This window comes from Rhipicephalus microplus, chromosome 8, assembly GCF_043290135.1.
Source record: "Rhipicephalus microplus isolate Deutch F79 chromosome 8, USDA_Rmic, whole genome shotgun sequence".
Taxonomy (NCBI): Eukaryota; Metazoa; Arthropoda; class Arachnida; order Ixodida; family Ixodidae; genus Rhipicephalus; species Rhipicephalus microplus.
Window position 1 is genome coordinate 106,921,012 of NC_134707.1, and position 11,490 is coordinate 106,932,501.

The 11,490-nt window shown below is 44.3% G+C and overlaps 1 non-coding gene across 1 annotated transcript; it reads left to right on the plus strand.

Annotated features, from left to right (window-relative positions):
* Positions 1-11,205: 11,205 nt before the first annotated feature.
* TRNAG-UCC (transfer RNA glycine (anticodon UCC)) lies at positions 11,206-11,287 on the plus strand. Its single transcript has one exon. It is a non-coding gene; the product is annotated as a tRNA-Gly (tRNA).
* The last annotated feature ends 203 nt before the right edge of the window (positions 11,288-11,490 follow it).

The following is an 11,490-nucleotide window of genomic DNA, read 5'->3' on the forward strand; positions in this document are numbered from 1 at the left end:
CCTTATGCCCACCGGTCCCCGTTGGATTGTTACTGCCGTGGACCACCTTACTCGCTACGCGGAGACGGCAGCTCTTCCGTCTAGTGCTACCTCTGAAGTCGCCAACTTTTTCCTTCTCACCATTATTTTACGACAGGGCGTACCACATGTGCTTCTTAGTGACCATGGCGAGACATTTCTTTCACGTCCTTGCTGAAGTACCCAAGGCCTCTAACACCATCCACAAGACCACATCAGCGTATCAGCCAGAAACCATTGGTCTGACTGAGCATTTTCATCGAAGTTTGTACGACATGATCTCTATGTAGGTTCAACCGGTTGACAAAACTGGGACACTATACTTCATTTCGTCAAGTTAGCATAAAGTACTGCCATACAGCGCATAATGAATTTCAGCCCCCTTTTTCTCGTGTATAGCCGTGTACCAACTTTTGTTCTCGAAAGCACCTTTTTGTAGACATCTTCCGTTCTATCTTCATCTCTCCCGGAAGAGCTTGCCGCTCGCGTAACCCGCTGCTATGAAATCGCCCGTGCCAATACTGCTACCATTCAGGGCTAGAGAAAAATTGACATTGATGCAAAGCATGGGATTGTTCTGTTCCGCCCGGGCAACGAAGTTCTTTTGTGGACAACTGTTCGTGCACCTCAGCTCTGCAAAAAATTCCTTCACCGATATCCCGGTCCATAAACCGTCCTCGAACGAACATCCGAAGTCAACATTCGTTTTGCTCCTGTCAACGCGGCTCCTGAAGGCCGTTGCCGCCACGCCGAGATCACCCACGTCTCTCGACTAAAACGATATATTCGGCGTCCCAACCCTTTCTAACTTGCTGCCCTCTTTCGCGAAAGGGAGTAAAATAGAGACCACGTCCAGTACGACAGTAACGAGGCTATATTTTCAATCCAGATGCACGAGCCAAAGAGCCCAGTCCGCGTGACATACGATGATGACCACTACATTGTTTTGGTCATACAGATGAAGTACATAGTCAGAGATCACAATATCTTTTCCCTTGCAATTTCCTGCTTAAAATTTCGGTAGGTCTCAAGTAATGGTTTCGTAAACCCATAGGCACCAGCGCCACAGCTCTCTCCCGTGTAAATATAGGCGACCCCATAACTGCAGCAGCACCGAAACGTCGGCAAGCTGATCAATAGGCAGAGGCCGCGCGGATCTACTCTACCATCAAATTACACGGTAATGAATAAAAAGTGCCTCTTTACAGAACTTTAGGTCGACTCATGGCTGCTTCGCGTTGTACTCAGGGTTTGCTGTACGCGGACTTGTGTGCGAATTTTTTTCTTTTCTTCTTAAACTGCGTCGCGTGGAGTGATCCGTGTGCGTCTTCTGCTACACCATCGCGTGTGACAAAGTGTGTCCGGCGTTCTTTTTCTCTTCCAGCGAAACGGCCACGAGTGCATGATAAGCGCGGCATGTAGTCATGTTGTTACATGACACGCATGTCATGATTATCAGGTTTGGATGTCTCATTTACCTATGTCATCCGTTCGCGCCGCGCAATACTCAGTTTGATATATGTGAAGTTAGCGGAACTGCCGCGAGCGCATCATTAGCGTAACATGTAGCGATGTTGTTAGAAGACACGCATCTCATATTATCATATTTGCACAGGTATCACAACTTCATCATCTATTGATGTCCCGTTATACCCAATTTGGTATAGGTGAAGCTAGCGATACGGCCGCCAGCACATCATGAGCGCGGCATGTCATGTTGTTCCATGACACGCATCTCATAATGAAGATGTTTGAACCAGTCACATACCTTCGTCTTCCATTCACGAGCCGTAATGCTAAATTTGGTATATGTGGCGCGAGCGAAACGGCCACAAATGCATCATGAGCATGGCATGTAGTCATGTTGTTACATGACATGCATGTCATGATTTTGATGTTGGAGTCGGTTGCTTGTGTGCGGCATGCAATCATATCATGTCATACCAGCTTTGCAACATGTCATGTGAACGGAACCACCACAAGAGCTGCAGGACCATGAAATGTAAATCATGACATTCACGTCATACATGTCATGAATTTTATGTTATGACTAGTCAAATATGTTCTTCATACAGTCATATTATGCCATACCAATTTTTTTTTTGATACGATTAAGGAAACGGCCAGGAGAGCTAAAAGTCGTAAGCGGCTAGATAGATAGATAGATAGATAGATAGATAGATAGATAGATAGATAGATAGATAGATAGATAGATAGATAGATAGATAGATAGATAGATAGATAGATGGATAGATAGATAGATAGATAGATAGATAGATAGATAGATAGATAGATAGATAGATAGATAGATAGATAGATAGATAGATAGATAGATAGATAGATAGATAGATAGATAGATAGATAGATAGATAGATAGATAGATAGATAGATAGATAGATAGATAGATAGATAGATAGATAGATAGATAGATAGATAGATAGATAGATAGATAGATAGATAGATAGATAGATAGATAGATACGCCTAAAATCACCCAAGTTCGCTAAGAAATACTTGGCATTTAAAAGACTGGTGCACTCAGCAGCGCTAGCAGACGCGGCTCAGTCGGTAATGAGTGTTGAGGTTGACGAGGGAGTAAGAGTGGTGGCTGGTAGAGTATCTCCATGACGGTGACAACGGGCTTTCACCTCATATTTAGTCACTCCTATCTTGACGAGTGCGTCAGCTTCTTGTTTCTACTGCCTCCGCCACCATCACCGCGTCTACTGAAGGGTCACACTGCCCTTTCCTACTAAAAATGCCTTTTGTGAACGGTTAGAGTCGTAAGATAGATTTATATTTTGTTAGGCTCATTTAGGTTCGTATTCATGGTACCCTTCCCCAGTATTGCTGCTGACTTTCGAGTGAAATTCGCCAAATAACTAGTGAAAAGTCGCCAAAAGTCACCATTTTTTTCAACTTTCGCCAAAAAAGCGACACTCTACATTTGTGTGGTGTGCCTAGTATTGAAGGCTGCTAATTAGTTGTAGCCCCAAGAAGAACAATACTGTATGTAGTTCCTTAATTATGTTGACATTTTTTTAAACACCAGCTGCATCGACTGCTTGACAATGGTAGTACTCAGAAACGGCGTGCAAGCATCCTCAGCGTCACTGAATGCTTGCGTCCGATAAGAAAATTTGCGACGGTTTTACTTGTGGCGAATTCAGAATAACGTAGTCGCTAGAACAAAAGAAGGATGGCATGCGTACAGCATTCTTGCGAATTTCGAGAGTTTCACTGAGTGCAATCGTGTGTTTGATAATCAAACAACCTAATTAACAACAAAGGTAATAAACTTGAAAGTATATAGTGCGTAACTATTGGAATACACACACCACGTTTTCTGTGTGGTCATGGTTACGCTAAAGATTCGCATCAGCGCAGTTTATGAAGGCTGTCCAAAGAAGCGGACTTCTTGGCCAGCCCGAAAGAAATGTTGATGAAAAAAATTAAACTCTACATAAAAAATTTAGGGTGTACTACAGCAGGGAAGAAGACGACAAGCTGTTTGCAACAGCTGAAGCTGTGGTCGGAACACGCTGCCTAACCGTCACCTAGATTGTTCAGAAGCCTAAATTTAAAAATGCCTGAAGCTCTTTTGCCCTTAAAGAACTAAGTACACACCACCACGTCACGGCACGCGAGAAGTCCACTGACCTAAATTGTGCTTAGAGGTTGCTGGCGGATGCACCAGTGCACCTGTGCCTCCACAATCTTGGTGAATTGAGGAGTTACACCCGAGGAACAGGATAGACGTACTCAATTGCGCGTAAATTTCACCTACGAGTGGTGAGCCTAAAACTACAAAACATTGCAAAAATGCTGCCACCTGGTCATTTTTAAGACGCTGAAAAAACGAATGCTTAACTTTTCGGCATAATGGCGAAAATGTGGCAACCGTGCCCTTCTCTCTTCCTGGCTTAGTTCGTTTCTGTGGTGCAAATATGTTATTTGTTCACTGGTGTGCACAAACTCTCACGTCAGCTAATTTTTTGATGATTACTTCATTGCGTCATACAGAAACGTACACGATAGCTTCCTTGATGAATTGCCTCATGACAATAACTTCACAGTGACAGTGACTTCACAATGAAGTCATAAGTTCTTGCAAACTCTGACGACAGGCTGACTTCAAGTTGTGAAATGCTCACGTGATGACGATATTTCGACCGCCTTGTTGTGACACTGCCTCCGCCGAAACACATGGTAAGTTCTTGCGTTCGAGAAAGTATAAGTTCTTCTGCCTTAATATGGATAATGACTCCTGATGCTTACCAATCATTTGCAAGCCGCACGCTCATTCAGTGCATGTTGGTGTCAGAAAGTAACTAGTTTTAGTTCGATGGCAGCATCATCGTCAACCTGAGATGGCATAGTCAGGTAAATCGACCATAAAATATATGTTTTGAATTCGTTAATAAAGAAATTTACGGAGCTTCTGCTCTGTCGCGAAAGGCTGTGGCAGAGCAGATCTAGTAAGCACTCGTCTAGTCCTGGCTTCATTAGGCACACGTGCATTTACAAACCGGTGCATGGAGTGTTCACGTGGTCACGTTTTAAATCACAAACTTTGAATAAGTAACGATCAGGTTGGATCGACACTCGCACAGCAATCACAGCACAACTTATATCATATAGCTTCATATCAGGTGATTAAGTTCACCACAGCTAATTAAAATGTTTATTATATTTTGAATATTTGAGCCTTGGATTTTAGTAGCGTGCATCTCAAGCCAAGGTTGGCTTCATTACAGTTTTGAATATCAAGCACACCAGCTATCGAGAGGGATATAGCACCACATGTCACACGGGGGCGCTCCGCGTGCCTCATCCACGCGCTTTAAAAGAGGTAGCCCACTTGCTGCAAATTAAGGTCCCTAGATGAAACAAGTTTCCAAGGTAGCGACACCCTCCCTTTTCCTCCTCGCTTATTTGCCTGAAGCGCCCCCTAGAAGTTTTAATACTTTCATCCAAACGCGAATGTTTGGGTTCTGTTGCTACAGTGAATAGATGTAAATGAAACAAAATGGAACAAAATAAGACGTAGAATAAACAGTTACCTTTATGAACATAAACGGCACAACACAAGAGCAAGCGGGATGTGCGTTACTCAACCGGCAACGTTGGGCAGTTCTATACTTTACACCACTAGCCATGGCGCCTCGCGTAGTACATTTTAGTTCCACGGCCGCGGTATTTCGTCCAGTACTAACTAGTCCACTTCTCCGATTGTGTTTTGTTCGTGCTGTGACACAGTGAATGTGCTTCTTGCTGGATCCTCTAAGTGGCCATAGGGCGTGACGTTGTGACGATTGATTACAACCGGCTTGTGCACACGCAAGAAAAAAAACTACGACCAGACTGGTACGAACACTCGTCCAGCAGCACTGCGATGACGTTTTTTTTTTTACTGTGCCCATTTGGACAATTGTGATACCAAGTGATTCTGATGCGGTGCTGGCAACTTCCTGAAAAGTGAGAGTTCTACTGGTGAGGTGTCTCGAAGCAGCGCGTTTCGTCTCAAGCGGGAACTGGTCAAGAGTGAAATGTTTCTGAAGGTGCGTTAATTACAACCTGCAGCTGCTCTGTATACGTGCATACCCACATGTATTTGTACCAACTGGCATGCACTAGGCACGCATTAGACGCGCGCCTGGCGTTTCAATAAAAACCGACAAGTGAACTCGCTTCGCAGATCCGCGTCGACATACGTTGACGGAGTTGCACGAAAGCATTCGCGTGAAATGGTTCATAGTTGCACTTAATGGTGCACTTCATCTCGGAAAGCACGAGGTAAGTTGAAGAGAGCGAAACCATTTTCTGTTGTTTACGGCAACCAGCATTGCTGAAAAACGCAGATGTTGCATTGAACGAGCATGGCGAAACAATCATTGTCGACTTAGCGCACACCGAAACGCTCCTCGTCTTCAGTTTATGTTCTGGCTACGATTTTGTCTTTGGTCATGGCGAGAATCCGGCTGGAGCCATATGCGCATGCGTACTCGTTTTGAATCTTTTGCATAATAATAAATAACACCACCAGCCATTTGCAAGATCACGTGCAAGTAATGCACCAATTACAGACGCGGATGGCAGAGAAAAAGAGGAGTAATCGAGAGAGGGAGGAGGACGGCTCGAGAACAATGAGTGACGCTACCTTGTTTCATCTAGGGACCTTACTGCAAATGGAATAGATGCCCCGCCTGGCAGGAAGGATAGACGTTACCACCCTGGCAGCTTAGTGCTGGTATTGAAAGTCATAATCATTGCAATAGAGCCTTTCACGACCATTGGTTTCATGTTCATGCTTCTCATGAGGCCAACATGTTTTACTTAGGTTTACCACATGGTTTATTTCTGATGTCGTCCTTAGTGCCTCGAATGATCACGGGCATGGATGAATGTAAGATGAAATAAACGCATTTTGCAATGCATGAATGACAGTGAATATTCTCAAACCACAGGCACGCACAGACGTCGCAGCCGAAGAGCCGCTTGGAGAAACTTCCTCCGAAAAGGGGGTGTTCACCCCGGTTAACGCGCTTCCACAATCATCACGTTGATGCTAAGTTACTGTATATTCTCCCTACGGTAGCAGAGTGGCGCAAAGGGTCCGCCATTTGTTCCACGGCTGTGAAGGGAACCCACTTGTCGCGCACGAAGGAGAGAAATGCGGCGCGATGGTCTGGCGCCGGCGGCGTGCCGCCGACTTACTCGCGCAACCTCTTTTCTCCCCTTTATCCCTTCCCCAGTGCAGGGTAACAAACCGGATGTGCGTCTGGTTAGCCTTCCTGCCTTTCCTTGCATCTTTATATATCTCTCTCTGAACAAGATTGCACGGTTGCAGTGAGGCGGTATGTTGCTATAGGCAGAGAAAATGCTTGAGGCCCGTGTGCTTAGATTTAGGTGCATGTTAATGAACCACAGGTGGTCGAAACTTCCGGAGCCCTACACTACGGCGTCTTTCATTAAAATATGGTGGTTTCGGTAAGTCAAACTCAACATTTAACTGAGTGAGGTGAAAATAAAAAACCTCATTCGTTATAACGACACAACGTGGTTTTTACACCAGACGTACAATGCACAATGTTTCCGACAAAACAATTTTGTGATCGCCTGGTTCATTTTGAAACCGCTAGACAACGCCGCCTATGCAGTCTGTCGGAGGCTCAGACGTTTGTGGCTCCCATGTTGTAGCCCTTTTAGCTGCTGGAACAATGTAATCGCATTGGCACGTGCACTTCAGCTTATTTTGACACGATGACTGGAGTCTCCGCAATGCGGATATGGCGAGTTTCTACGAACAAAGGTGGATTGGCGAAACGGTGCCTTATACGTAAAGCCTACCCGGTGCCTAATTCACTGTACACAAAAGTTCACGTTCTTTATTAAAGACCCACGCATGCGCAGATTCTATCCGGTAACATGGTAACGCAAATCGTACATGTTCAAGTTAAAACCCCTAATGACAGTCACGATGAGGCTGAAGTCTGTGCGGGCAGAGAACGCGCAGGCGCCGCGCCATGGCGCACGTAAAGTTGCCTTCGCCACGTGAAACTGAACGTTTGACGTCACTTTGCACCATGTGACAGCGCTCGCAGAATAGCGGTTTGAGCGGCGAAGAAAAAGGTATGCGAAACTCTGATATATGGTAACTCTAAGGCCATTGACATCGCTAGCTAACTCGGTGGCATGGTTTGCAGGATCCGGCCACCATAAGCACACGAATTTCCTTTCCTTATTCAGCACGGCTTGGAATGCTGCTGAATTACCGGTAAGACGTCACGGCTTCAGGCAGCCTATCAGGCCTGTTTTGTGGGCCCGGAGTGCACCATCGTGCTGGGGATTGCGAGGTTTCTCACGGGCCCACTTTCGGAGCTTTACTAGAGTATTTGTGGCTTACTCGTGTGAAGGCTTTCGGTAAAAACTGATACGCCCATGGCCGCGCCAACGGCTGCGAGTGGACACGGACGAATTCACTGCAAACACAGCCAATGACGTGCGTACTTGAAGACGCCGCTGAGAACGACGTAACTGATAGCACAGTCAACAGAGAGCCCTCGTGACACCGATGCCGAACGGTTTTTCATTTCGCTTAGCAACATACAGCATTAGCTGCAAAACTGACTTCATATGTACACCAAGCACGTATATGACATAACAATACGAGATCACCTGCGCTGTCCGTCCATCTGTATGCCAATCTTGCCTACTTTTACACTAGTTAGCAAATTATATGGAGGCATTATGGACCTTAGGACTTAGGCTCACCGACATGCCGTCATTCACTGATTGATTGATTGATTGATTGATTGATTGATTGATATGTTGGGTCTAACGCCATAAACCACTGTATGATACTGAGAGACGCTGTAGTGGAGCGCTCCGCAAATTTTGACCCCCTGGGGTTCTTTAACCTGCACGCGAATGTGCGCACACGGGCCTTTAACATTTTCGGCTCCACCGGAAATTTAGCCGCCACAGCAGGGATTCGATATCACGACCTGTGGGTTAACAGCCGAGTACCTGAGCTACTGAACCAACGCAGTGAGCCTCTCTTTATCATTCACTCTGTGTAGATGTGCAGATATTTCAATTAACAAATATATATTCAATGCAGCTAACCAAATAGATTTTTCACATTTTACATCAGCTCTCATAGCAAATTGTCCCACTAGAGAGGCTTACATATTTTAGCCATCACTTCTTTTTTCGACCACTATCTGCGCAAATTAGCATTTCCAGGGGCGTTTGCCCCAAATAAATTTTATTCTTTTTTAACACGAAAGTGTTTTATTCAGGCGTCCGCTACGGTTCCACTGAGACTGGCACTCCATCAAGATGGGGTGCCATCATGCCAATCTGGTATGATGCCAAGTTCTTCGCAACTGTCTGTTTATATACCGCTATCACAAGCTCGGTTGTAGAAAGACGCTACACAAGGGTAATGTCAATAAAGAACAAAGTGAATATACGTAACATATTTTGTTCAGAAGGGTACCTTAATGATCAGGCGCGAAAGAATCGGAAATGTGTAACCAGGTGTCAAAAAACATAGGTTACGCATTCAGAGAGTAATTCCATCATTCTAACCACTTACAAAGGGTCCAGCCATGTTTATTCATATTCATCAGCCCCTGAATCAGTTAATCAAAAAGTTGGGCACCTTAAAATCTTGCTTTTATTAGTAGCCCCAAGAGAGATAGCACCCAAGTGGCGCCAACACTGTGCAAGCTGAATGCAATGAACATATGCTGGTCTGATCGATTACATTGAGTAAACTCTCGCTCATTTCACAAAAGACAGCATTAGAAAGACATAGACGAGAGACGTGGCGAAAATATGACGCAGAATTGTTCTCCACACAGTAGTAGGTTCCACACCTGCGGTTTTCGCGGTACAACCAAAGACAAAAACAACTGTTGTCAAAACTGCTCCTTGACAGAGCTGGCCAGTGTTTCATGCACATTTGCCGCAAGAAGAGGATATGCGGTAGATTGTAATTCAGCGAACATTGTGCAAGGGTGTCACCCGAAACAGTTTTTCTGAATCTGGTCAGCATGCTTTAGGTCTTCTCTGTAGGAATTTTCACAATTCTTCATAATTATATCACCTGCCGGCTTATAAACACTCGCTGGTGAGAATCAGCATGCCGAAGAAGCGATGTGCAATTTTATTATAACCTTGATTGGGAAACCACTAGAGAGAAAAACTATGATTTTTTTCGATAATGGGACGAGAGCGAAACAATGAATGAATTTTCGTTCTTTGTCGTTGTCTCTATATTTGTGCACTGGAATAAATAAAGACAATCTAAGGAAGACATACCATATGCGCATCGAAAAATTATGCCCAGCACGTAAACACCTATTATGCTATGCACAGCAGGTAAACACCTATTAAAACCAACAGAAAGCCCCGCCACGGTGCTCTAGTGGCTAAGGTCTTCGGCTGCTGACACGCAGGTCGCGGGTTCTAATCCCGGCTGCGGCGGCTGCATTTCCGATGGAAGCGGAGATGTTGTAGGCCCGTGTGCTTAGATTTGGGTGCATGTTAAAGAACCCCAGGTGGTCGAAATTTGCAGAGCCCTCCACTACGGCGTCTCTCATAATCATATGGTGTTTTCGGGACGCTAAACCACACATATCATCAAAACCAAGAGAAAAGTGCTGGGTAAGCTTTTTCGCTTTTTGTTGAATTAAAGAAGTAGAAAAAAAAAATATGATCCTCAATGGCATAACATACTGAAGATTGTGCTCGAACTCAAGTGTACTGCGCTAACACGAAGTAAGCATTGCTTTAGTCTATAATCAAACTAATAAACTTTCCATTGATTTCCACGAGAGTTAGTTCAAGTAAGTTAGCGCCCTGCTAACTTCTATAGCGTATTCTCACATTCTCAGTGATGCTTTGGCGCTTTATGCAGGTAGTTTCTTTCCCTGTTTGCTATACGCAAGACACACGCAAGGTGCAAATCCTTCAATAGACAAAACTGTCTAAATGAAGCGTACGTGCGGATAATCTGCATGTAATCATGCTGTCAAGCATCTTTCGATAATTCATAAATATTCTCAGTTATTTAATTGTTCAATCAATCAATCAATGAATCAATCAATCAAACAATCAAACTAAAGTTTATTTTACACCAAATGGTTATATCGTTAGAAACATATGAAATAGGGTCCCAAGGTCATAAAACTGCATCAGGATTTTCTACACATGATTATTAGGTAAAAATTACCAAAGAAGCACAAAATAGAAAAAAAGTAAGTCATCTAAAAATTTATCAATTGCCTTGTTGATGTTCCCATGTAACACTGTAGGTATTAGTAGTGTACGCATTTTCAGTATACGGAATGACTTTATGAAAGAAAGGTGCTCCTGGCGAAATTTAAAGCCTGGAAAACTGGTCAGTGTAAACGGCGGCTATAAATGAAAGAGCGCAAACTAATAAGACATACAAATTTTGTGGACGACGATTAATAAGAAAAGTTCAAAATGATGTGCTATTTGAACTGTGCTGAACAACCAAAAAATGCGTGTAGAAAGCCGCTTTTGAAAAGCCCGCCATTCAAAAGTATGAGTTCGCCCAGCCGGTTCCCGATCGGTCAGTGACCTGCTTTCTCCGAGCTCGCGTTCTCGTTTTCTTCAAGTGAATCGGGGTAACAATGGCGACGCAGCGCAGGCGTCGGTGGTATAGTCATGTATAGTGGTTAGCATAGCTGCCTTCCAAGCTGTTGACCCGGGTTCGATTCCCGGCCGACGCACGTTTCTTTTACTCGAACGTTCGCCTTGATTTCTCTATAGTTTTTTTTTTATTCGACAACGTTATTTCGCATTTCACACTTACAACATGACTAAGACCTGGAGCTCCCATGGGTGCTTCACAAAGTGAATGATTGAAGTGAATGAGTGATTCACGAAGTGAATGGGGGAATGAACGAAGAAAAATTCTGGGACCATCGCCACT